Here is a 25913-nt window from a genome sequence, read left to right as displayed (position 1 = left end):
ATGTGAAAAGCATATGTTTAAGGTCTGCGCAAGCAGCAGAACAGGACCAACAAGTAGAGGGAATAGACGGGTTGATAGTGTGTAATTTAGAAGGAGTAACTAAAAGGTGATTATAAATAAAAAATAAAGTCTGAGTGGTGTTAGCGGCCCTAGATGATTTCCGTATTTTATTCCAAATGTTTTGCCATACTTGAAAAGAGAAGGAAGTATCAAGATCATATTCCCAATCATGTTCTACTTTTGATTTATCACGAGTAAGAAGGGGGTCTTGGAGACCTTTGTAAATCTGAGAAGCAGCAGGAGAGGATGAGAGAAAAGAAATAGTAAGTGAAGAAGAGGTAGGAGAAGCAGAAGAAGAAGCAAAAGAGACATATGAAGATTGAACAATAGTACATAATGAAATATATTTGGAGAGGAAAGAAGTAGGGAGAGAAAAGTCAGATTGGATAGATGAGAAAGGAAGACAAAGTCCGTCTTGAAAGATTTGATGAACCCAAAAGAGACCAAGGGAATACCAGTCTTTCCAAAAGAGAGTTTTATTTTTAAGCTTTATAAGTGGATTGTACCAAATGGAAGAGTGCATAAAACGTGATCGATCATCCAGACTGTCAAAGAAAAGAGGAAGAAAATTTTTCCTGGAGAATTTAAGAATAGGAAGAGACAATCTAGGGGGGACATGTTTTAGAGAGACAAATTCTTTAAAGGAAAAAGGACGAAAGAAAGAAGATTCAAGATCGCACCACAATGGAGAGGAAGAAGTGTCTTCATGTGATTCTAAAAGCAAAGAAGAAGAATGAGAAAGAAAAAAGGATGCATGATAAGAAGAAAAATCCGGAAAATTAACACCACCTAAGGCTTTAGGACGTTTAAGTTTTGCAAAAGACATCCTTGCTTTTTTGTGTTGCCAAAGGAATTTGGATAGAATAGAATAAATGGATTTAAAACAAGATTTTGGAACATTGACGGGGAGGTTAGAGAGATAGAATAAAATTATGGGGACCAACATCATTTTGATAGAGTCAAGCCTTCCCCACCAAGACAAAAACAAAGGGTGCCACCTAGAGGTGGAATCTTTTAGGGACGTAAGAAGATTCTTAATATTTAATGCAACCGTGTCTTTAATCGAAGGAGTGAACCAAAGACCCAAATATTTTATTTTAGTCGGACTCCAATGAAAGGAAGAAGACAAGAAATCTACGTGAAAACAAAATTTATTAAGGGGAAGGATTTCGCATTTGTCTACATTAAGCTTATAACCAGAAACATTAGCATAAGAAGAGACTTCAGACAAGAAAGCTGGAATAGAAGTAAGAGGGTGAGAAAGAAATAAAAGAATATCATCTGCGTAAGCAGAAAGCTTTAATTGAGTATCCCCATATGGAAAACCTGATATAGCCAAATTCATTCTAATTCGAGATAAAAACGGTTCCAAAGCTAAAATAAACAGAAGAGGAGAAAGAGGACAACCTTGACGTACACCTCTAAAAAGGGGGAAAGAAGAAGAAACCAAACCATTAGCAAAAATGAAAGATCTCGGAAAGGAATATAATAAAGAAATATAAGAAATGAATTTAGAGCCAAAACCAAACCAAGATAAAGTAGATAACATAAAAGACCAATTGACCCTGTCAAAAGCTTTCCCAGCGTCTAAAGCAATAGCAGCGAGAGGATGGGGAAAATGAGATGACTTGCTGAGAACATTAAAGAAAAGGCGAGTATTATCGGAAAGATGACGACCTTTGATGAAACCAGATTGCTCTTTGCCGATAAGTTGGGGGAGAATTTTATCTAATCGTAATGCAAGAATCTTAGCAAAAATGTTATAATCTACGTTAATTAAAGAGATTGGTCTATAATTTTTACAGAGAGTATGGTCCTTGTTATCTTTGGGAAGAAGACAAATAAGGGCTTCCTGAAATGAGCCTTCCGATTTTTTAGATGTAATAAAGAAAGAAAATAATTGATGGAGTTTAGGAAGAAGAAAGGAGGAAAAATGGGAATAGAATTCAATTGAAAAACCATCTGGACCTGGGGCCTTACCTGTCTTGAGGACATGAATAGCTTTTAAAATGTCTGCAGGAAGAATATCTTTATCAAGAGAAGAAAAATCCACATGTTCCACATGAGGGGGAGGAATGGAGGAAAGGTAGTTGTCAATATTCGAGGGGGAAGGAGGACATTCCGGGGTATATAGGGATTGATAAAAGTGAGTGAATTCGTCCAAAATCTCTTCGTCTTTATGAAGAGTAACATTAGTAGAAGAGATGATTGACTCAATTTTTGTCCGTTTTTTTTTTAATTTAAGGTAGTTAGCAAGAACATTACCGGCTTTATTTTGAGAAGAATAAAATTTAGCACTGGATTTATGAAGAATTAAATTAGCAGAGTCAGTGGATAGTGTATTAAAAGAGAGTTTAGCTTTAATAAGTTGATTAAGGACAGAAGGAGATTTAGTAGAGAAAAAGGAATGTTCCAGTTGTTTAATTCGGGAAGTTAAAGAGGACAAGGATTGTCGTGTAAGACGACGTTTTTTAGCAACATATGAAATAATGAAATCTCTAGAGGCCGCTTTGAAGGTGTCCCAAAGTAATTGGGGGGATGTTTGAGGAGACTCATTTTCTGCAAAAAAGCGGGGAGCAAAATCTAGAAAAGCAGATGTGAAATGTGGATCAAGGAGAAGGGAATTATTGAATCTCCATCTACGGGTTCCTGTAATAGGGGGGAGTAAATCAAGACCTAAAGAAACAGGGGCATGATCGGAAATCAAAATGGAGCCAATATCTGAGTGAGTAATGTGTTGTGTCAAAGATTTGGAAATAAAGAGATAATCGATTCGGGATTGGGAAGAGTGTACAGGAGAGAAAAAGGTATATTCTTGTGAGGTAGGGTGGCAAAGTCTCCAAGAGTCTACAAGGGAGCGTTGAGAAATGGTGTCTTTAAACTGAGAATGGGCTTGGGAAGGGGAGAAGCGAGAAGTAGATTTTCTGTCTAAAAAGGGGTCCATAATCATATTACAATCTCCACCTAGGATAAGATAATCATCGGAAAGCTGCATAGCAGAAGACAGAATTTGGGGCCAAAATAACTTATCGTGTACAGTGGGAGCATAAACATTGAAAATCGTCAAGGGGATCTTATTAACCAATAGTGATACAATTATCCAACGACCTTCAGAGTCTGAAGTTTGATTAATGAGTTGAATAGAGAGACGTTTATGACACAAAACAGCAACCCCATTGCGCTTACCAGAACCCGGGGAGGCAAACACCTGGCCCACCCAATTTCGACGTAGCTTAGAAATTTCAACATCCTTAATATGAATTTCTTGAAGTAAAACAATATCTGCTTTTAAATGGGCTAAATGTGAAAGAACACGCTGTCTCTTAATAGGAGACCCTAAACCTCTAACATTCCATGAAACTACGTTTATTGACATTCACATTTGTTGTTTGTGAAAAATAACAAAAGGCATAATAACAATGCATTAAGAACATTAAGAATACAAACGAAAATATAAAACGCCATAAAAATGGTTTGTAATAGGAGAATAAGAAAGGATAAGAAGAGAAAAGGTGATAGAGAAAGAAAAAAGGAGGAAGAGAGTAATGGATTGAATAAAAACGGAGCAAGCAAGAAAAAAGGCGGGAAAATGAAGAGAAAAGAAAGGAGATGAAAAGAATGAGAAAAAGAGGAAGGAAAAGAAGAGAACAAGAGGAGAGTACTCAACAAAAGATATAATACCAAAAAACATACCACAGAAAAACGAAAAGAACAGGGGTGGTGAAGCCACATGAGGAAATGGAACGCTGAACAGGAAACTCCAGTACAGGACCATGAGGAGAAGAACAACCCTCAGGACGGAACAAATAAGATAAGACGATGGGAGGACCACAACACCGCTACCTACAGGGGGAATGAGGAAAAAGGGGATTAGAAACTGCAACAGAGTAAACAGAATATAACAACCAGAAACCGCAAATACGAAAAACAGTACAACATAAAGAACAAAATCAGAAAATATGAATTTATCCTGAATAAAACATCAAAGAGAGAGCATCAGTTCATCACGGCAGAGGTACTTCCATGGAGCTGCTACCACAATTGTCCAGGAAACGTTGAAGTAACGCAGGATCTTCATACGTGGTGGTTTTATTATTATAAGTCACACGAAAAAGGCAAGGGTGAAAAAGACCGTAACGGGCATTAAGACTGCGTAGTGCAGGTCGCATGTCCAAGAATTTCTTTCTACGGTCCGCCGTTGCCTTAGCATAGTCTTGGGCGAAGAACAGGTTAGCGCCATTCCAAGATATTTTACCACGTTGTTTCGCTGCATGAAGCACTTTAAGCAATTCGGTATATTCCAAAAAATAAAGAATAACCCCTCTCGGCTTTGAAGAGGTAGAAACAGAATGAGGAGGAGGACCAAGGCGATGAGCTCATTGAATATACAGAGCAGGGGTGTCAGGAAGCCCCAAAAGAGTTGGCAGGAATGTTTGAAAAAGGAGATAGGATTAGGGCCTTCCAAATTTTCCGCCAGACCATAAATACGCAAATTATTGCGCCTGTTACGGTTCTCCAATTGCTCAACTTGCTGTTTGAGGAAAGAGATTTCCTTAGACATGAGGGGAACTTGATCTGTGATACCCTGAACCAAGTCCACACGAGACTCCAACACTCCAAGCTTTTGTTCAGTGAGCAACCATGAAGACTCCAAATTTTGTAGACGAGAATTTGTTTCTTCCATATGAGGCTTAAGAGCCCGAATCTCTTCCAGAAGGAGCTCCATGGAAATTGTGGAAGACGAATTAGTCGGAGAAGGCGGATTTGTTTTCACTCGTTTACCAAAAGGAGCCGATGATGGCAAGGGCACCTTAGGGGATGGTTTGGAGCTGGTGCGAGAGGTAGAGGATAATGGAGTCGACTTAGAAGTAATGGAATCAGCGACGTCTCCGTCAATAGATTCTTGTAAAACGCTGAAGGGATTGTAATCATCCAAAGCAGCTGGTTTCGAAGGAATAGCACGGTTGTGACGAGATGACGCCATGAGGCGAAAATGAGGAGTCTCGAAAAAATAGCAATTGGCAGAACAGCAAGAGTAGAAATGTCACAGGTCACGAGCAATGGAGAAAAAGAAAATGTGAAGAAAAAAGGAAGAATTCTTGAGAAAAATAACCATGTCGCAGGAAAACCACGGAGGTTAGCGAGAACATTGGAAACAAAATGGCGGCCACAGAGTTACGCTGATGAGCAGCAACAAAATGAAGAAAAATCAGTCCAAAGGCTCACCATGAGTGCCGTTTTTTCGTCGCATTAGATGCAGACGAGGTTCCGACGTGCAAAACGGAACAAGTTGAAGTCCGGACAGAAGAAATAAGTCCTGGGGCCGAATTAATTCCTCACGTCGCGGCGGAGCTCCCAAGAACCGCGGCCATCTCCGAAGGCTCCGAAGCCACGCCCCCAAGGGACCTATATATAAGTTAGAATTTTGGGATCCTGACACCTTCATCTTTTACACATGAATTTGAGTCTTCCTCTGGTCGATTCAGAACGTGCCTTAATTGTATAGAGAGGGTGGGAGTTACATTTTCTGTTTTTCAAACAACTAAATAGAAGCTGAAGAACAAACCTAGTATATGGAAGATGAAGAACAAAAAGTGTAAGGCAACACTTGATTAGCAAAGGCACGTGGAGTTACAGGAATTTATTAACTGTATGTATATTAGACACTCCTAGGACTGTTGTTTGTGTTTAATCTGGTTTCTATTGTCAGTTTGGTGTATTCACCATCACACACTCGAATATGCATTTTAATAGGCACACATTTACAATTTTTTTAAATTAAAAAATGCTTTATTTTTAATACTATGATTTTATTTCGTAATATCTTGTTTTTTTGGGCTGATGCCAGGAATGAAATATTTTTTCCCTTGCCTTTTCCATATGCAAACTTCAGAGCCAGAAAATAAATTCACCCATGCAGCTCCTTCTTTCCAATATAGTTCAAATGAACACACTGGTTTTACCACCCTCATTACATCCATTTTCAACCTTATTAATTTGCTCTAGTAATGTCCATACTATGGAAAGCATAAGACAGAATGTGTAACATTTAACCCTATAAACATGTAGTCTATGGTTTTGCTGCAAAGGCCTGAAGAAAATCCACATATGGACCTTCAGTGCCTGTTTTTCCTGATGCAGCACCGTGTGCAGTTAAAAAACCAATGCATCACTGGGGTGTGACCAAAGAATTGATGCAGCACCTGCCATGCGGCTGAAAGCACACCCCCACCCATGCGGCTGAAAGCTCACCCCCACCCCGAGTCCTGAAGACTGTCTCACCAATGTCAATGACACCCGCTGTGACTCCGACACAGGCCCTGCTGTGTGGTTGAAAAAATCAATGCATCACCTGCTTTGCAGCTGGAAAATCAATTGTTTTGCCACCACTGCATTGACCCAGCACATCCAGATGTTTGAAGCATCACACCTGTGCACCAAGGGGCACATTACCAAGCGATAATTATCGCTATTGCTTGGTTAGAGACAAAAATGTATCGCTGACCTGCGGCGATTTTTATCGCAGATAAACCTTGGTATTACCAAGGTTTATCGCAAATGCGATAAAAATCGCCCGCAATGCATGAATATCGCTAAAAAGTCAGCGATATTCATGCATTACCGAGCTAATGCTCTTAGCCATGTTATCCAACTCCCATTGGATAACATGGCTAAGAACTGCTCAGGGCAGGTGTTAGCTTTTGGAGATATTCGCGCTTAGCGCGAATATCTCCAAAAGTTGGTAATAGGAGATAGCGATGTTAGCGACTGTTTCCAGTCGCTAACACCTTGGCACGCCCACTTTGCATGTCATTAGTGATACATTTCTCTGACATGCAAAGTGGGGCCCAAGATGGTCGCTATCTCCTACTAGCTGTCGCTAACTGGTGTTAGCGACAGCTAGGTAATAGGGAGATAATTTTATCTCCGCTGTCTTGGCTTTTAAAGCCAAAAAAGCGGAGATAAACCCCCTTGATAATATGCCCCCAAGTTCTTTATTGACGTTGCCCAGCAGTAAGGGACTGAGGCTGCCTATCAGGAAACCAACACATTACCTCCCCTCACAGTAAAGCCCAACACATAACCGCCTCTGCTTTGCAGTAAGGAACGTTTGCATCATCTTCCCTGTCAGTTAGGAACCAAGACTTCACCTCCCCTCACAGTAAGGAACCAATGCACACCTCTCCACTGTGCGGCAGTAAGGAACCAACGCATCACCTCCCCTGTCAGTAAGGAACCAAGGCTTCACCTCCCCTTCCTTGTGCCTGTTTTTGTCTTTGATTTTAACACATCCCAGGTAATTTGTGAAAAAATGACGCATCCATAGTTTCCTATGGACTAAACTGTTTTGAACCTTTCAAAAGTGATATCTTGATTTTTGCATGTAGGATGTTTGTTGTTTAGGTCTTATTTTGTTCAGATAAATATTGGTTATTTTTCTAGACAGGTGTGCTGTCCTTTTGAGGTGTGTTAACTGTGTTAATCAGTGTGTAGGTATAAATGCTTTACACATTGTCTCTGATATAAGCCTAAGACTGTTCATTGCAAGCTACCAAGGGGTGAGCAGGGGTTATCTTGGCTGTGTAATCCCCTTGTCCTGACTGGAATGAGGGTCCCTACGTGGACAGGGTGCAAACCTCTGCCAAATAAAGATCCCAATTTCTAAAACCTACCATGACAAGGATTGTGGTTGCTGCTTGAGAAGGGGTTTGCTCCCCTCAACCAGTAACCCAAATTCGTAAAATACTGATCATAGTCCTCATTATAATTATGAAAACCCTATCCTGTAAACTGTTGCACTCCTACTGGCCAACATCGCTTTTTTATTTGCCAATTAGCATTAACAGCCCTCCAACTAAATAGAGGTAAATAAAACTCCTTTCAATATCTTACCCCATTATTAACCAACAGTGTGTGGGCTCCATTTTTCTTCTGAGATACCTCATTTTTGAACTTAGTCATGTCAAGTTTTGCTTTCCATAACAACTTATTCATTTACTTCAGACAGCTCTTACATCATTGATTTCACTGCCACTGGCACTGTTGTTCAGTGCATACTTAATTATCACCGCTCAGAATGTCACTGCACTGAAGGAGCTGGAAGAGAGGATGCCTACTCATCATACAGGGCTATATTATTGATGCATTGAGATTTACTAAATGGGTGAATGATAACATGTGCTCTGTGCAGACGTAATTATGGATGGATCAGTCCATCATCACCCTTCTCACCAATCTCAGGTGTCAGCCACAACCTCACAAATGCTGGAGTCATCACCTATCTCAAACAAGCAACTAACCAAAATAAAGGAAGAAGATTTCAGAAATCTTAATTGATCAGCAGAACCAAAGCTTCACAGTGGCGCTGATCCGAAATCTGTGCTAATGCTTATATGGCATGATCTCATGCACTCAAGATAAGTGGACCCCATTTGTACTTGGTGGTGAAAAGGTGAAAATCAATGACAATAACATATTGTATGATTTTGAACAGGCTGACTCAAAAGAATATACCCGAAGCTGGACCCCCTATGACACACCACCCTTCCTGAATTTCACAAATTTGTATACAAAACCAAAAGAAAGGCAAATAAAACGGCTATCCCAGCAATAATGTGAACACTTTAAAGGAATACTTAGTGACATGTCAAACCCTGAAGTATTGTAAACTCACCAAGCAATTCCCAGAAACAATCAGAAGACTTTTTCAAGGCCAAGGTCTTTTACATCTGTAGATCCATATCAAGTAATACTAGTCAATCATCTTGTCAACCACCGTCCATCCCTCCGGCAATCATACTCTTCCTCCTTAAAACTGATGTTGAAAAAGAAAATAATTCAGGTGGAGTAGATAAAAAAAGTCCACTAACCTCCCAATGGAACCCTGCCCTGATCCCTTCATGACGAAAGTTCTCCCTACCCTCACAGGTTATGTTACTGGTATAAATTGGTATAAGAGAGCTCGGGAGATGAGCTCCGAAGGCTTGGGATCTGAATGCGGATTTTATCCCAGTTAAGTCTAAATACGCCAAATTGGTTAACCGAGAAACTGGTTATACATGAGAGTAACTGGATTTCGAGTCAAGCGTACTCACGTTCGTCGAGGGAAGGCAGAGAAGACTTCAAGGGCAGGATCGGGCTCAGCTCATCAAACTAATCAGTTATCGGCTTGTGCCCTGCCTCTTCACCGCCGGGAGTTGGAAGCGGAGGAGGACGGTACGAGGCAGGGGCATTGGCGGTGTGAAGCGGAGGCGATAATCGTCCAGCAAGACTCCCGTAACTGTATCACGCAGCACCAGAGTAAAAGCGGGACAGTTAGAGGCGGAGGGCAATCCCAAGAGCCCTGGCCATTCTAATGCCTGCGGAGGAACAGCGGTGCGAGGAGGAGCCCCCAGCATTTCCGAAAACCGGGAGAGATTGTCTGGCGAAGGTGAAGTGCCTGGGGGGGAGCGGCCGCTGCCGCCACCGGGAAGAGAGGTGTGCTAGGAATCAGCCCGGCAAGCTGTTCCTACACGGCTTGCGCAAAGGGAGCTAGTCCCGCCCCTCCTTTCAAAGCGTCCCTCGACAGGGCAACGCTGTAATAGTGGATTGAGCGAGTATGAGGCAACAAGAAAGAAAACAATAAAACGAGGAGTCTGATTGCACACGGGACAATCGGTGAGCCGAGCTGCAAAGCTTTCCTGGGAGTGGTGAGACACTTTTGGTTTCTATTACTCAAACATTGACCTGGAACAGGATGTGAACTAAGGGGCTCAAAGGAACCTTAACACCATCTCTTTCATATTAGGCTCTTTATCATAATTATGTAGGTAGAAATTAACAGAGGACTTCTTCTAGAGGAACTCAGTAGAAACTAACAAAGGACTGTGGTTTTTTTGTTTTTGTTTTTAAGTATAGTGGAAATTAACAAAGGACCACCACCGAGGCTGATCCACTAACATAGACATAGGACTTCACTCAACTCCAGCCGGACTCTATCTTGGCAGCCATTTTGGTTGGGGCAATGCTCTGTTTTTAACTAAATATTGACTTCTTCTCTCTCACTGGCTCGGTTTACCATTGATGAATCTAGGGAGAGTATATTTCTAACTCCAGAAGAGTATTTAGTCAATTAAGACACAATCTCTCTAGTCTACAACATGGCAGGTCACCACCTAAAGCCAGAAGGATCGAACTCGTACTCAATAATTTACCCTACCAGTATGTCTAAAAATGCGTCCAAATGCTTTAAACAAAACATTATTAGAACTAACCCCGAAACTTTAATTCTGGACACATCTGCCAATTCTAAAAAAGGCGTGTTCATTAATGACTTTATTTTCTTTACAAACAGAATGGCCAAATGGAAAAATACAATAAGCAACTCACTAAAAATTCAGGAATCAAAGAATATTCCCTATGGAACTAAGTTACTGATCACGCCATCTAGAAAACTGCGAGCAACATTAAATATTACATGTTATAAAAATGGCACAGTGCTCATTCAAGCCGGCAACAGTGATCTGGAACGCTTTGAAAGATTCTTCTCTATATTAAAAAATCAGGTCATCAGCAGTTCCACGTCCAGAAAACCTAATCCACATACGAACCCTCAAGCAATGGTCCCTCTTGGGAACCCACCTGATACGATGGAAATAGGCAGGGAAAGTGCATTACAACAGTCTAGTCAAGTTAGTTCGTCTGGTAGTACTAACACCAATGAAGAACCTCAACCTTTATACCAGGTAACTATTAATTCGCAGCCTAATACAATTGGTAGCGAAGGTAGACTAGCTATCTTAAACCCTAGGATCGAGCCCCAAATATCTTCCCAGGAAGATGATGTCTCTAATGATAGTGAAACTAGATCCACCATGACTCTAGAAACTCAACAGTCAGTTACTACCTTAGCATTAAATGACACGTTACCTAACGAGGAGCCCCAACAATCGTATCCCCTTGAGTCTTGCTCTCATCCTAGCCTGAACAATGATCTTGACCTTCAAATGGGAATGGTCAGACGGGTGGATAGATCGCTAGTAGATCTTGGTAGAGGAAGTGACACGCAGGATGACTTTACAGGGAGTGGCGGACCCGTTTCCAGGCTTAAAAATACACAGACACTTACTGCAGAGACAATCAAAACTTGCCATCCGATAAGAACACCCACACAACAACTTTCTAGTATACCCCACAGTTCGATAAGAACACCCACACAACAACTTTCTAGTATACCCCACAGTTCGGACGTCGGAATAACAAGACCACATCTCATAAATGGGGATGTTATAGATTTCAGCACGCAAACCTGCAAGACTTACAAAGCTATGCTATCTGCTATTAAAGATATGAAAAATCTGCTGTGCCTATCAGAAAAATGGATTGCCAGAATGGAGGTCCTTCAAGTTACCTCGAGGGAAACACAAGTTAAACACAGATCCACCCCCATGGCGGTATCAAACAGAATTCACCGTCCACGATCCCAACTCAACTATTTGTCAAATAGTGAACTTGTATCCATTTTATCGTCCTATGAACCTTCTCCCACTGTTCATAATGGGACAGGAGAAAACCATATCCAATCAATCAAAACAATCACAACGAATGGGGACAGAACCTATCAGTCCAAAGTAAGAGGGCTTAATGCCAACAACCTTAAAAATGTGCCGTTAGTACCGGAAGTGTCTGTCTCGGCTAGGACCAATGATCAGAAACACATGCGGTGTATACTACTAAATTGTCGCTCAGCAAATAAACATGCGGCTGACATAGCCGACATCATTCTTAGCCATGAAGCAGACGTTACCATCTTGACTGAAACTTGGTTATCAGACACATCTTCGCCCTGTTTAGACATGTTAGTCCCACCGAACTACCAAATCATGAGACAGGACAGAAAGGAAGGTAGGGGTGGAGGTATCGCGTGTATTTACAGATCAGACATCTCCATCATAAAAATTCATGCTGACCCATTAGAATCTTGTGAATATATGGGCATGTCCCTTAGAACAGCTGATAACCAAAACTATAAACTCCATGCACTCTACCACCCTCCAGGTACAAAGACCAAATTCTTAGACCAGCTAATAGAAATCATGACCACCAACTCTAATCTGCAGTCTAACGATATCTTCTTAGGAGACTTTAATATGCATTGGGAAGATCAGACAGATAGTCATATCTCAATCCTTAAAACCTTCCTGGTAGAGCAATCGTTAGTCCAAGGATGCCTTCTTCCCACCCATTCTAAAGGATCCATTTTAGACTGGATTATAGCTAAAGAGAAAGCGATAGAGAACATTGTAATCACACCATGTGATTGGTCAGATCACCATATAATCACTTTCGAAATTCCCTTCAAAAAAATCAAATCATCTGCACAAATGGTTAAACCAAAAAAATGGATCAGGGACACTCGAGGAATTAATATGGAAAATATAACCGCACGCTGTACATTAGATTTGCAAGCTCCCAAATGCATGGTTGACGTCAATGATCTCACTCTGCACTATAACAAATCTATGTCAACTATTCTTGAGGACATAGCCCCATTAAAACTGAAAAGGATCACTGACAAGGTCAAAAACCCGTGGTTCAATGATGCCCTTAATGAAGAAAGAAGATCAATGAGACTATCAGAACGCAAATGGAGACAGCACCCGTCCTCGCCCCACTTATCCCTTCTGAGACAATCAAGAAAAGCTTACAATAAAAGCATTATCAAATCAAAAAAAGAATTTTTCAGGAAAGAACTGGATAATGCTGTAAACAGACCCAGGAAACTTTTTGATCTACTCAAAGAACAATCTAACAAATCAGCTAAAGTAGCACCATCTATTACTACAAAAAGTCTAAATAGTGAAGATTTCTCAGTCTTCTTTACAAATAAAGCTAACGATTTGGAGAGGGAACTAAAAAAAGCAGCCGAAGACATGGAAAGTAGGAAGGATATGGATGACGAAGAACTGGTTCAACAAGAATTAACGAAACCTAAAAACAATGCAAGATGGTCAGGTTTTAAAGCGATCAGTGAATTAGACATTGCAAAGATCATGTCGACCACTAAACCTAACAACCATTACAACGATCCCCTACCAGCAAAATGTTGGTCCACCTTTAACCACCTGTTAATCCCAGTTTGGACGAAGATCATAAATGCCTCACTATCACAAGGACAAATCCCGGCCTGCCTTAAAACAGGACAAGTCACTCCTCTGTTAAAAAAACCAACAGAGAACCCCTCTGTGCCAAACAATTTCAGACCTGTAACTAACATTCCCATGTTAGCCAAAGTATTGGAAAAATGTGTCCAACAACAATTGAGTCTACACATTTCCGAATTCAACCTGCTAAATGTTTGCCAATCGGGCTTCCGTCCAAACCACAGCACAGAAACCGCAATTTTGCACATAGTAGATGACGCATTGCTGGCTCTTGACCACAATGAAACCTGCCTCTTAATCTTACTGGACCTGTCGTCGGCGTTCGACACGGTGAACCATGCCAAAATCCTAGATAGATTGGAAAACCGAATGGGCCTAGAGGGTACAGTACTCAACTGGTTCAGCTCCTTTCTTGAGAACAGATCCCAAAAATTCATTGTCAACCAAACCCTTTCTGGCCCGACCAATAATACAATCGGAGTTCCACAGGGATCAACACTTTCGCCAGCGCTCTTTAATCTATACGTTGAACCACTCACGGAAATATTACAAAAAGCAAATATTGCTTTCCACATGTATGCAGATGATACTCAGTTGTACATCAAGGTTGTATCAACAGAAGAGATAAAGACAATGAACCATGCACTATCAAGAACCCTCCAATGGTTAACCAAGAATCATCTGAAACTAAACCCTCAGAAAACTGAATTCCTACTTATTTCACCGCAGAAAAGCAAATTAAAAACAACAGAATGGATCAACCTTATCACTGCCCTAAATTGTACTCCAAAGATTGTCGACTCTACCAAATCACTGGGAATTACTCTAGATAAAAACCTGAACATGTCAACACATATCAATACAATGGCAAAAAACGCCAGATTCCATTTAAGTTACTTGCGAAAACTTAAACCCTTCCTGAACAAAACAGACCTTAAAACTGCAGTTCAAGCACTGGTCATTTCAAGGATTGAATATGGATGCACTACCCTGGCAGGGCTCCCCAAAATCACAACGGCCCCATTGAAAGCCTGTCTTAATGCAGCCACAAGGCTGATTGTGGGTTCCAAAAAATTCGACCATATCTCCCCTCACTTGAAAATGCTAAACTGGTTGCCTTTCGAAGCAAGAATTCATTTCAAGTTGGCATGCATCACCCATAATGCAATCCATCACAATACTCCAGGTTACCTGGCTCAAAAACTTACTCTTTCCGGAGTTAACCGACCCTCTAGGAGCAAAACAGACTTACTTCTGAAACCGGCTCGTTTCCGCAAGAAAAAGACTTATGACCGAGCATTCTCAGGAGCAGCACCAAGAATTTGGAATGCACTCCCACCAAACATTAGAAGAATCACATCCATCGCAACCTTCAAAAAGGAAGCAAAATCATTCTATATGAGCAAATTTCTCCCATAGGACTGATTGGACGACAGCTTGTCTATAATTTGATCACTTATATATAAATTGCTCACTTGCATTCAGTGCTCCGCTATCCAATGTTGGTACAAAGATGATCCTGTTATTTAGATATGCCTTGGTCACTCAAATATTGACTGTATATATGTTGATATGCTATACTGAAGTGTGATTCTGTAATGACTGGTTTTGTCCTCGTATGTTCTGGTTTTTCCACTAATGTACTCTTTTGATGATACGCTACTGTAAAGCGCTCTGATACCCTACACTGGGTCATGTTCGCGCTATAGAAAACATTAAATAAATAAATAAATAAATAAATATAATGAACGTTTCCCTTCTAGGGGATACATTTTTTGACTGTAATATGCAATCATATCCCCCGTCCTCAAGATGCCTACAAAATATAACAGGATCTTTCCATCTACTACCCAATGTCATGCATTTCATACAAAAGCGCAAATCTGGAAAGAGAAGTCGTGAAGCAACTGCAAAAGTATGTGAAGACTAACCTCCATTTAAAAGATGAACAATTTGGATTTTTATTGTCTCAAGATCAAGTGTCAGTGCTGACAAACATCGGAGAAGATCTCATCTCACTTGATGAAGGCCACCAACTTGCTTTAGTCCTTCATAACTTCTGTAATACTATGATATGTTCAACTGCACCATACTACTGACTAGGTTTATGAACTAGGAGAGAGTTTCAGGTTGACCTTTATTGATTTCACTTATACATTTGCAACCTGAGAAACAGGGGCATGTAGGTATGTCCACATTATACTAAAGCAAATTACAAGGCAAGGCAGAGTTCTGCAGGGTTAGCCTCCTTACCCACTTTTCTACAATATGAATATACTTCCATTTGTGCAGATTTTTGTCCCCCATCGGATAAAAATCCAGCTATATGAGTACAATACTCAGATATACATTCTTTAGAGAATACCGTGGCGAAACATACAATCAATGCAAAATGCCTCATTTACAATATTTTGGTGTATAGCAGCGCTGCAATGCTTCTTGTTGCACTGCCTTGCATCAAAAGAAAAGGGCAGGAATATGCCATATCTATTAGATATGGTGCACTTCTGACCTCTTTCACAGTGCTGGTTCACAAATGTCAGGCATGTGCCAAAAGAGGGACCCTTGCCTGCATTGAAATCGGGGTTGTATTTGTGCAAGAATGAACACAACCAATTCGCCTGTCCTTGACAGGCACTAGGTTTTGACACATTCCACGATTTACTCTATGTTGTAAATCTGTGAGTGTGTAAAAACCCAAGGACGTTGATGGGAAACACTCACCACAACGCCCAAGACATGCCTCCCCCTCACTGTGGGAGTCAACGCAACAACCTGTGCTGTGTTGCCTTACACCATAACTACAAGACCATGAAAAGCCACACAGGGGTGGCTTTCCCTGGACTTGTAGATATCAGTGAGCCCAGTATGCTACTGCAAAGTCAAAACAAGTGACGTTACAGTGGTGCACTGGGCTTATAAATAAGTCTAAGAGGTCTGCTTCTGGATGAAAGAAAGTTATTTTCATTTGAATGTGTCAAATATAGAATTAGATCAGAGTTGTTGTGTTTAAACTGCCTTTAAATCCTTGGATTGTTCCCCTATAGCCAAGCTAGCAGGTCAGACACGAGGGAATTATTTTTGAGTAAGAGCTCAGCTTGAATCCACAAATCACTGCATAATTAACTTGCAGCCCTCCCTTTTCAAGAGAGGCTTTTGACTATTCCACTTGTTTAACCACACTATTTTCTTTAAATATAGAAGCCAGGTTGTTTATATTTGTTTTGTCCTATGAGGATTAGTGCTATACGTAAATCTTTTTTTGTTGTAGTTACCCCTGATGAAGGGTTTTTGGACCCAAAATGGGAGGTTAAAACCACTAGATTGTATTATTGAACTCATTGGTCATCTCTAGGATGTTATAGATGGCATTTCAAGGCTAATGAGATTGATGAAACTTGGTTTAGCATGATTTGTAACCAACATTAAAAGTATAATCAACAGCAGTAAGCTTGCTCATATTTTTTTTAATACATTGGTATAAACTTTGGTGAACCTACTGGTCACATACATAGAGCATCTTGGGACTGGGCAACAAGCTCACTTCATCAAGCTGACACGCAGTAGTCATGGCTCTACCAGGCTCCTGTAACAACAACGTATACACCCCCCTTTGGAAAAAAAGCAATTGCCAGACTCCAAAGAGCACTAAACCAGACAGCCAGAATTGGCATACATTTTCATTTTCAGACACTGAACCATCCTCTGTCAGCCCATGACACTTTTCGTTCACTGTGGTTGAGGTTAGGAACACATTTAAAACACACTATCACAAGGACGTATTTCATCCCCCTACATGGTGGTAAAGATATAAAGTCTAGCTGTAACCTTATGAAAGGTCCTTCTGCTTTTTCAATTCTTACCCAACTGACCACTGTTTTTCTGCCTGGATTTACTAGCTTACAAATTAAACATCTCTGGCAAATGCTCTCTGCGACTACCCTAAACCTTGGATTGTACCAATTTTGTCTGAATAATTGTATAATTGCGTCCCTGCCTACATGTGTGTCTCCATGGTACATTCTCGCCATTTGTGAGAGCAAACAATCTGGCATGACTGGTCTGCCATCATGGTACACCCACACTTCATCTTCTGCCCTCTTTTCACAAACCTGCTTCATCCAGTTCTCCTTTAAACTCTATTCCACTTCATCCTGCAACTGTCTCACCTCCTCCCATGTTTCAATAGCTGAGAATGACATAAGTTGGCAGCTGATTCCACTTGTTTCCATTTTTCTGTTTATTGACATGCTGTTTTTAGCACAATATTGAGCAACCTGGTCAGCATATTTATTACCAGCTGTCACATAGTCATTTCCTGACTGGTGAGCAGTACCCTTAACCACTGCTAGTTCTTTTGGCAATTGTATTGCTTCCAATAGTTCTTTTACAAATTTCCCATTCCGTATAGGGGATCCCAATGAAGTCATAAATCCCCTCTGCATCCAAAGTTGGCCAAAGTCATGCCCAACCCCTAACCATACTGGCTATCAATGAATATGGTCACTTTCCAATTTTTCTCAATTTAGCTACTTGTGCAGACTTGACTCCAGGTAAACAGGATGCTTCAACAACTACAGTTAATATACATACAGCATAAGCTGCACTCGGTCCACCTTCCTCAAGCCTTAAACAAGAGCTATCAACAAATAGTTCATGGTCGGGCTCCTTCAGAGGCTCTTCCTGATTGTCAGGGCGGGGCTTAGTGCACATCTCGGTCACATCTAAGCAATCATGTTCTACCTAATCCCTTACTTCTTCACATCTTGAGTCTGGCAATAGTGTAGCCGGGTTTACCATGGTACACCGAATTACATTCACATTTTCTGCTCCCAGAATTATTCTTTCATACTTAGTCATCCGACTAGGGGTAAGAGGCTGTGTTTGAGTTCTTGTTAATAGAATCTCAACTGAATCTGGAACAAACACCTTGACTGGATGTCCCATCACAACTGACTCACTTTGTTCTATGCTCACACAAGTAGAAGTTACTGCTTTTAAGCAGCCAGGTAATGCTGAAGCCACAGGATCCAAAGTAGCAGAAAAATATGCTACTGGGCACCTGCTTAATCTGTGTCTTTGAGTTAAGACTGAGAGTGCACAACCTTTTCTCTCACAGCAGAATAGTAAAAATTATTTTGTATAGTAAGGCATACCTAATGCTGGGGCCTCACATAAACAGTTCCGTAATTTTACAAATGCTTCTACACTTTCATCGTCCCAAATTATTGGCTCCTTTACTCTTTTTCGTGTCATCTGAATTAATGGCTTCACCAGTAAGGAAAAACCCACAATCCGCTGTCTGAAGTATCCCACAACTCCAAGAAACATTCTGATCTCTCTCTGTGTTTGGGGTAATTGCATTTGCTTGAATATTCTGATTCTCTCAGTGGTCACCTTCCTCACACCTCTTTTGATTTAGTGACCTAAATATTTTACTCCTGTTTGGCAAATTTGCAATTTTTCTGGGGATACTTTGTATTACCCATCGGCCAAATGATCTAGTAATGCGATTGAATCAGTAACTCAGTCATCACTGGATTTTGATGCTACAAGTACGTCATCAATATATATTGCACCAGAACTGAATTTCAGATCATAATTAGCTTCTCTAGACACTTTTTCAAAATCTGCTTGAAAATTGAAGGACTTTCTGTATACCCTTGTGGAACTCGATTCCATACATAAATAGGATCCTCAGATTTAAAAGAAAAAAGATACTGGCTGTCAGGGTATAAAGGAATTGAGAAAAACGCCTGACATAAATCAATTACAGTAAACCATCCAGTGTTCCAGGGTATCTGATATAGAATTACTGCTGGATTTGGTACTACAGGACAACATGGTACAACAATCTTATTAATGTTTTTTAAGTCCTGGACCATCTTGGATTTTCTGCTAGGCTTTTTAAGTCCTAATATTGGCGAATTACAAGGACAGCTCATTATTTCCTTTAAAATGCCTTGTTTAACCATTCAGTCAATTTCAGTAGCTACTTCTGCTTTAATTTTGGACTCATTCTGTATTGCCGGGTGTTAGGCTAAACTGCACCTTCTTTTACAGTTACTTTCACTGAGTATACATCTGCCATTAGACCTATTTCTTTTCTTGTAAAGTCCCACACTTCTGGATTCACAGTTGTTGTCAATTCTTCTGGTAAGCCATACTTTGTCATTAGAGAATACATCCTATCAATTTCTATGCCTTGTTTAGCTAACATTATTTTGTATATCATATCTTCATCTGGGGTCTGAATAGCAACACCATCTAGTGTGCAATAAATTGTGCAATTCATCTTGCATAGAAGATCTCTGCCTAATAAATTCACTGGACTAGAATCACAAACTACAAATTTATGCATATCTTTAAAAGTTCCAATTTGCACCTCCATAGGTTTTGTGAGTGGTATTCTAATCTGCTGGTTTGAGACTCCTACTACTTGGATTGCTTCTCCCGAGTGGGGTAGGTTTGGGATGTCTGCTGTTCTCACAGTAGAACGGATAGCACCAGTATCCAATAGAAAAGTGATATCTTTGCCTTCCACTTTCCCATCAATAAATGGACCTGACTGATCTACCGGCAAGGATGCGCCAAGGACGCATTCCTCTTCCTCCCCCCTCAGGCACCGTCATTGCATATGACTACTTTCTTCGTTATTGTTCTGTAAAAAATATTGTGAAACCACAGATTTTTTCTTACCACTTCCTTGAAATCCGGCGTCCTCACTCTACTTTTGTTGATTCACAACATTTGGCATAGGGGCAGGTGGCAGGTGGCAACTGACACTGCTGATTAACTACCTGCTGCGGTTGATTGACAAACACCTCATTCTGCGTATGTGGATTTAAATTTTGATTTGGGCCATTATTATTCTGAATATTCTTACACTCGTTTTTCCAATGTCCAAGCTTTCCACATCCATGACAAGGAAACCTTTTCTTTGCATTCTCTCTATTCATTTGTCCTTTTTATTTACCACCACTAGCCAAACTTTCACTCTGATTCTGTTCCTCTACCTGACCTTCCATTTGACCATTTAATTTGATTTCCTGCTGTTCTGCCAATTTCACTTGTGCCCACATCATTTTCTTGTTTAACTTTTTATGCCTAGCCTCAATGTCATTGCCGCAATATTTGGGGTATTTGAAAATATCATCAATGCTTTTGCTTTGCCAGCAAAGCATATGTTGCTGAATCATTTGACTAATCTCAGGTTTCAAACTATAAACAAATCGATACACAAAATGACCCATATCCTTGGCTCCAATGTTTTCAAACCCACTGTACTGCTAAACACCTGTAACAATTGTTCATAATAAACATGAACAGATTCATTTGTTCTATCTATGTTTACACAATCTGTGTCTTTTGGAGGAATATTTCCTTTAAAAAAAGTGATTACTTGGTAATATTTCTTCATTACATCATCTGATTCTGTCCATAAATCTATGTCAAACAGACCATCTAAATCTTTCAACGGAACCTTTGAAAATTTTACAAATCTTTAAACTTGTTTGTACTATTCAACTGGCTTTTCTCTCAAATTCAGAAAATCATTTGTAAATGACCAAATATCTTGTCGACTTCATGGGACATGAATGTATCCTCCACCAGGTACCTCTCTAATGGGACACAATCTTTCTACTTTCCCTGTCTCTTTCAATAGATTTGCAGTAGACGCTTCCTTTGCCTGTGCTTCTTCCTTTTTCTTCAACAACCTTGCTCTCCATTTGTCAATATCTGCCCATTTCTGTAAAATATTCAGCAACTCCTTTACTTGTAACTTCTTTCCAGACACATTTATATTTTCTAAATGTTTGTCAGAAAAATCCACTTGATAGGGCTTCTGTAATACTTTCGATCTCCCTATGTCTATTCCCATCTCAGATGAAAGTTCGGTTTACTTCTCATGAAACCATCTTGCATTTCTAGTTATACTCCTGCATATAAACAACAACTCTTCCTCATTGTAGGTGTTTAATCTTTCTATTCCCACGTTTCCAGCTATAATTTCTTCCAATTCCACTTTCAGTTTGTAAATATCTAAGATTTTAGGAGCTGAATGGTTTTTCTATCCCTTGTGCCTATCTTTCTAAGTCTTCTGGAGTTACTGCTGTGGCACTTCTGACTCCCAAGGATGTCACTGACCTTCCTTCTTTTGAACTACTAGGCATACCTCTCTTTGGGGTTTCACTCACTGAGCCTCTTATTGGTAGATCCATTAATGAAATTACGGAATCGCACTCACTGGCTTGTTCATCAGTAATTATAATTTATTTTCTGGGATTGGTCAAAGGAATCGCTGCAACTTTTGGTTTTGGAAAAATTACCTTGTCTCCATACAAAGGGACAACAGGATCTATAGTTACGTGTATTGTCAATGCTTCAGGATTTACATTTAGTTGAGTTATTTTCTGTATTAGTTCTTCGTTGTTTTTATTCAATGCTTCTTTTTCTTTATCATATTATACTCTATTAACTGTCTGATCATGTAATACCTGTGGAATGAAAGGTGGTCCTAGTTCTGGTGCACTAGGGGTAATTTTATTTGGTCCTTCTTGATACGGTGGAGGGTTTTTAGTTAAAATATCCTCCAATAATTCATCTTCTGACTCTCCATACCCTGTTGTATTTAAGTGTTTCACCTTTTCTTCACACTTACTCCCTGTTTGTTCATCAGCCATTAGTGCTGGATATAAACCTTCTGATACTACTGCTCTCCTCCACTGTTTCATCAGTTCTTCATGCATCCCATTCATACGTCTGGTATAGAATCCTGTAAACCTTCCTATTCTACATTTTTCTCTCTCCCATTCTTCAAATGCCTCATATTGAGTTAAACTAGGTCTTGGTTCTAATTCATACATCTGCATCCTAAAATTCTGTAAAATTCTTGCATTAAAGGTACCATGCGCTGGATAAATCTAAAACACCATCCTCCTTTGTATACTCCATCCCATTCTCCATCCATAAAAATGTATCATAACTTCTTTCCATCATCATAAATGTAACAGGCGTTTTTGGTGGTGGAATAGGAATTCCCTCTCTAGTCAAAACAAGTTTATCTTTCCTAAAGAAACTCTTTTAATTTTCTTAATAAATGACATTGTTCTCCTACATTTGGGCACACAATATATAGTTCAATAATCTGCAAATCTTCAAACGTCCTGTTCAGGCAACTCGTACAAAAGGACAAATGAGAATCAATTACACACATTTCCTTAATCCAATCCAAATTCAGCTTTTACCCAAACGTTCAATCAAGTTTCAGGTCACGGCTGTGGTCCAACCAATGCTAGCGCAGCCTTTCAGATGTTGTCAGTCCTGCTCCTCACTACTTAACCCTCCTTTACAAATCCGTGTCAGACACACACCCGCTGTTTCCACCTATCACAGCGCGGCTCACTGTGACGTCAGTGCTACTCCGGCAACTGACTTTCCCTTTACAAGGTAATACGAGAAACTTATTTCTTTACTTTTCTTTCAAATACAATCCTTTTGTAATAACATAAAAACATTTGCTACTCTGTCTGTTCCACTAAATGAAAGGATAGATTAATTCTTTCAACTGCAAATAAAACGTTCTGCTCACTCTTCTTTGAGTAATTCTTTCCGTTTAATTTTAATACACTGCAAGTAAAACTTTCCATTTACCCTTCAATCAAGCTCTAAGAACCTGCTACTCCTTTGGTGTTACCCTTACTAGGTGATATAAGACCAAAGTTTCACCAGCAAACTTTCTGCTATCAATCACTCTCAATTTCATTACGAAATAGTCCCTAATTTAACACTGCCAGCCCAGCATAGCTTCTCAGTGCTATTCCAACAGTCGAGTAACCTCACTGCAGGGGGCTTTCTATTGCCACCCGCTATTCAATTTCACGTGAATTCTGGACAAAATAAACCAAAACACAAGCTCTTTTTGTTAAACATACATCAATATTCAACATCAATAATCAATACTAATCACCAAACTAGTCAATAATAACCACAGCTCTGCTGCTAGAACACTGATCCAGCGGCTTACCAGCAACAGGTAATCCAACACTATATATTCACCTGGGCCCATACATGCATTCACAACAACCTGATAATAACCGCTGGGGTCATGTTTTATGAATTTCCTACCATATCAAGATTAGTTACTTCTGGTTCCTAACTAATCTTTAACTGATCAAAAGGTTCTTTCTTCTGGTCAATGGACCATTAGTGGAACTAGTTGATGGTGAAATGACATAAATCAACTACTACTTACAAATATTAAATGACCACAGAGTCAGGAAGTATTTTAAATCTTTATCTAAGAATAATTTCATGTGAACCACTTACAAAGTACAGAACAGTATCCGTCTTTTCATTAGGTAGGAAGATTCAATAAATCAATGATCAAATGTATTCATTTATACTACGCAATGACTATGCATGGAAAGGACAGGATAGAGAGAAAAGGACATAGGCACATAAACAGACATATAATTATAGTTAAACAAAAGGGGATGATGGACGGAGCGTTTGATCAAATCAAACACTCACCCCCAGTCAACTGATCTTGGTTTAATCCATCACCATTCTTTAGCTCACTCAGTCACCCCAGTTCAGACATGGCCATATGCAAATCAGGCTGACCCTGTGCCTCATGGCAAAAGTCCAGCCCGAACTGCCAAGCCATGTCTTCCCAGGACCGGAAACAAGCATCCTGGGACCAGTTTCGGATTCATAAACCTCATCAGCCAGGCTATCTTGAATCCAGTGGCCAAGTGAGCAAGGGACTCACGTCTGAGCATACCCTGCCAACTTATGGCGAACAAAGCGAAACAAAAGGGGATGATGGACGGAGCGTTTGAGCAAATCAAACACTCACCACCAGTCAACTGATCTGGGTTTAATCCATCACCATTCTTTAGCTCACTCAGCCACCCCAGTTCAGACATGGCCATATGCAAATCAGTCTGACCCTGTGCCTCAGGGGAACAGTCCAGCCCGAACTGCCAAGCCATGTCTTCCCTGGACCGGAAACAAGCATCCTGGGACCGGTTTCGGATTCATAATCCTCATCAGCCAGGCTATCTTGAATCTAGTGGCCAAGTGAGCAAGGGACTCACGTCTGAGCATACCCTGCCAACTTAGGGCGAACAAAGCAAAACAAAAGGGGATGATGGACGGAGCGTTTGAGCAAATCAAACACTCACCCCCAGTCAACTGATCTGGGTTTAATCCATCACCATTCTTTAGCTCACTCAGCCACCCCAGTTCAGACATGGCCATATGCAAATCAGTCTGACCCTGTGCCTCATGGGAACAGTCCTGCCTGAACTGCCAAGCCATGTCTTCCCTGGACCGGAAACAAGCATCCTGGGACCGGTTTCGGATTCATAATCCTCATCAGCCAGGCTTTCTTGAATCCAGTGACCAAGTGAGCAAGGGACTCACGTATAGGCATACCCTGTCAACTTAGGGCAATCAAAGCGAAACAAAAGGGGATGATGGACGGAGCGTTTGAGCAAATCAAACACTCACCCCCAGTCAACTGATCTGGGTTTAATCCATCACCATTCTTTAGCTCACTCAGCCACCCCAGTTCAGACATGGCAATATGCAAATCAGTCTGACCCTGTGCCTCATGGGAACAGTCCAGCCTGAACTGCCAAGCCATGTCTGAGCATACCCTGCCAACTTAGGGCGAACAATGAAAAACAAAAGGGGATGATGGACGGAGCGTTTGATCAAATCAAACACTCACCCCCAGTCAACTGATCTTGGTTTAATCCATCACCATTCTTTAGCTCACTCAGCCACCCCAGTTCAGACATGGCCATATGCAAATCAGGCTGACCCTGTGCCTCAAGGGACCAGTCCAGCCCGAACTGCCAAGCCATCACTTCCCTGGACCGGAAACAAGCATCCTGGGACCGGTTTCGGATTCATAATCCTCATCAGCCAGGCTATCTTGAATCCAGTGGCCAAGTGAGCAAGGGACTCACGTATAGGCATACCCTGCCAACTTAGGGCGAACAAAGCGAAACAAAAGGGGATGATGGACGGAGCGTTTGAGCAAATCAAACACTCACCCCCAGTCAACTGATCTGGGTTTAATCCATCACCATTCTTTAGCTCACTCAGCCACCCTAGTTCAGACATGGCAATATGCAAATCAGTCTGACCCTGTGCCTCATGGGAACTGTCCAGCCTGAACTGCCAAGCCATGTCTTCCCTGGACCGGAAACAAGCATCCTGGGACCGGTTTCGGATTCATAATCCTCATCAGCCAGGCTATCTTGAATCCAGTGGCCAAGTGAGCAAGGGACTCACGTCTGAGCATACCCTGCCAACTTAGGGCGAACAAAACGAAACAAAAGGGGATGATGGACGGAGCGTTTGAGTAAATCAAACACTCACCCTCAGTCAACTGATCTGGGTTTAATCCATCACTATTCTTTAGCTCACTCAGCCACCCCAGTTCAGACATGCCCATATGCAAATCAGTCTGACCCTGAGCCTCATGGGAACAGTCCAGCCCGAACTGCCAAGCCATGTCTTCCCTGGACCGGAAACAAGCATCCTGGGACCGGTTTCGGATTCATAATCCTCATTAGCCAGGCTATCTTGAATCCAGTGGCCAAGTGAGCAATTATAGTTACCAAGTATGGTGTGAAAACCACCCCCTGGCCAAGGTGTTGGATAGGGTCCCCTAGGAAAGATCGGGCGACCAAA

Source organism: Lissotriton helveticus, chromosome 1_1 (assembly GCF_964261635.1).
Source record: "Lissotriton helveticus chromosome 1_1, aLisHel1.1, whole genome shotgun sequence".
Lineage (NCBI taxonomy): Eukaryota > Metazoa > Chordata > Amphibia > Caudata > Salamandridae > Lissotriton > Lissotriton helveticus.
Note: the sequence above shows the minus strand (reverse complement) of the source record.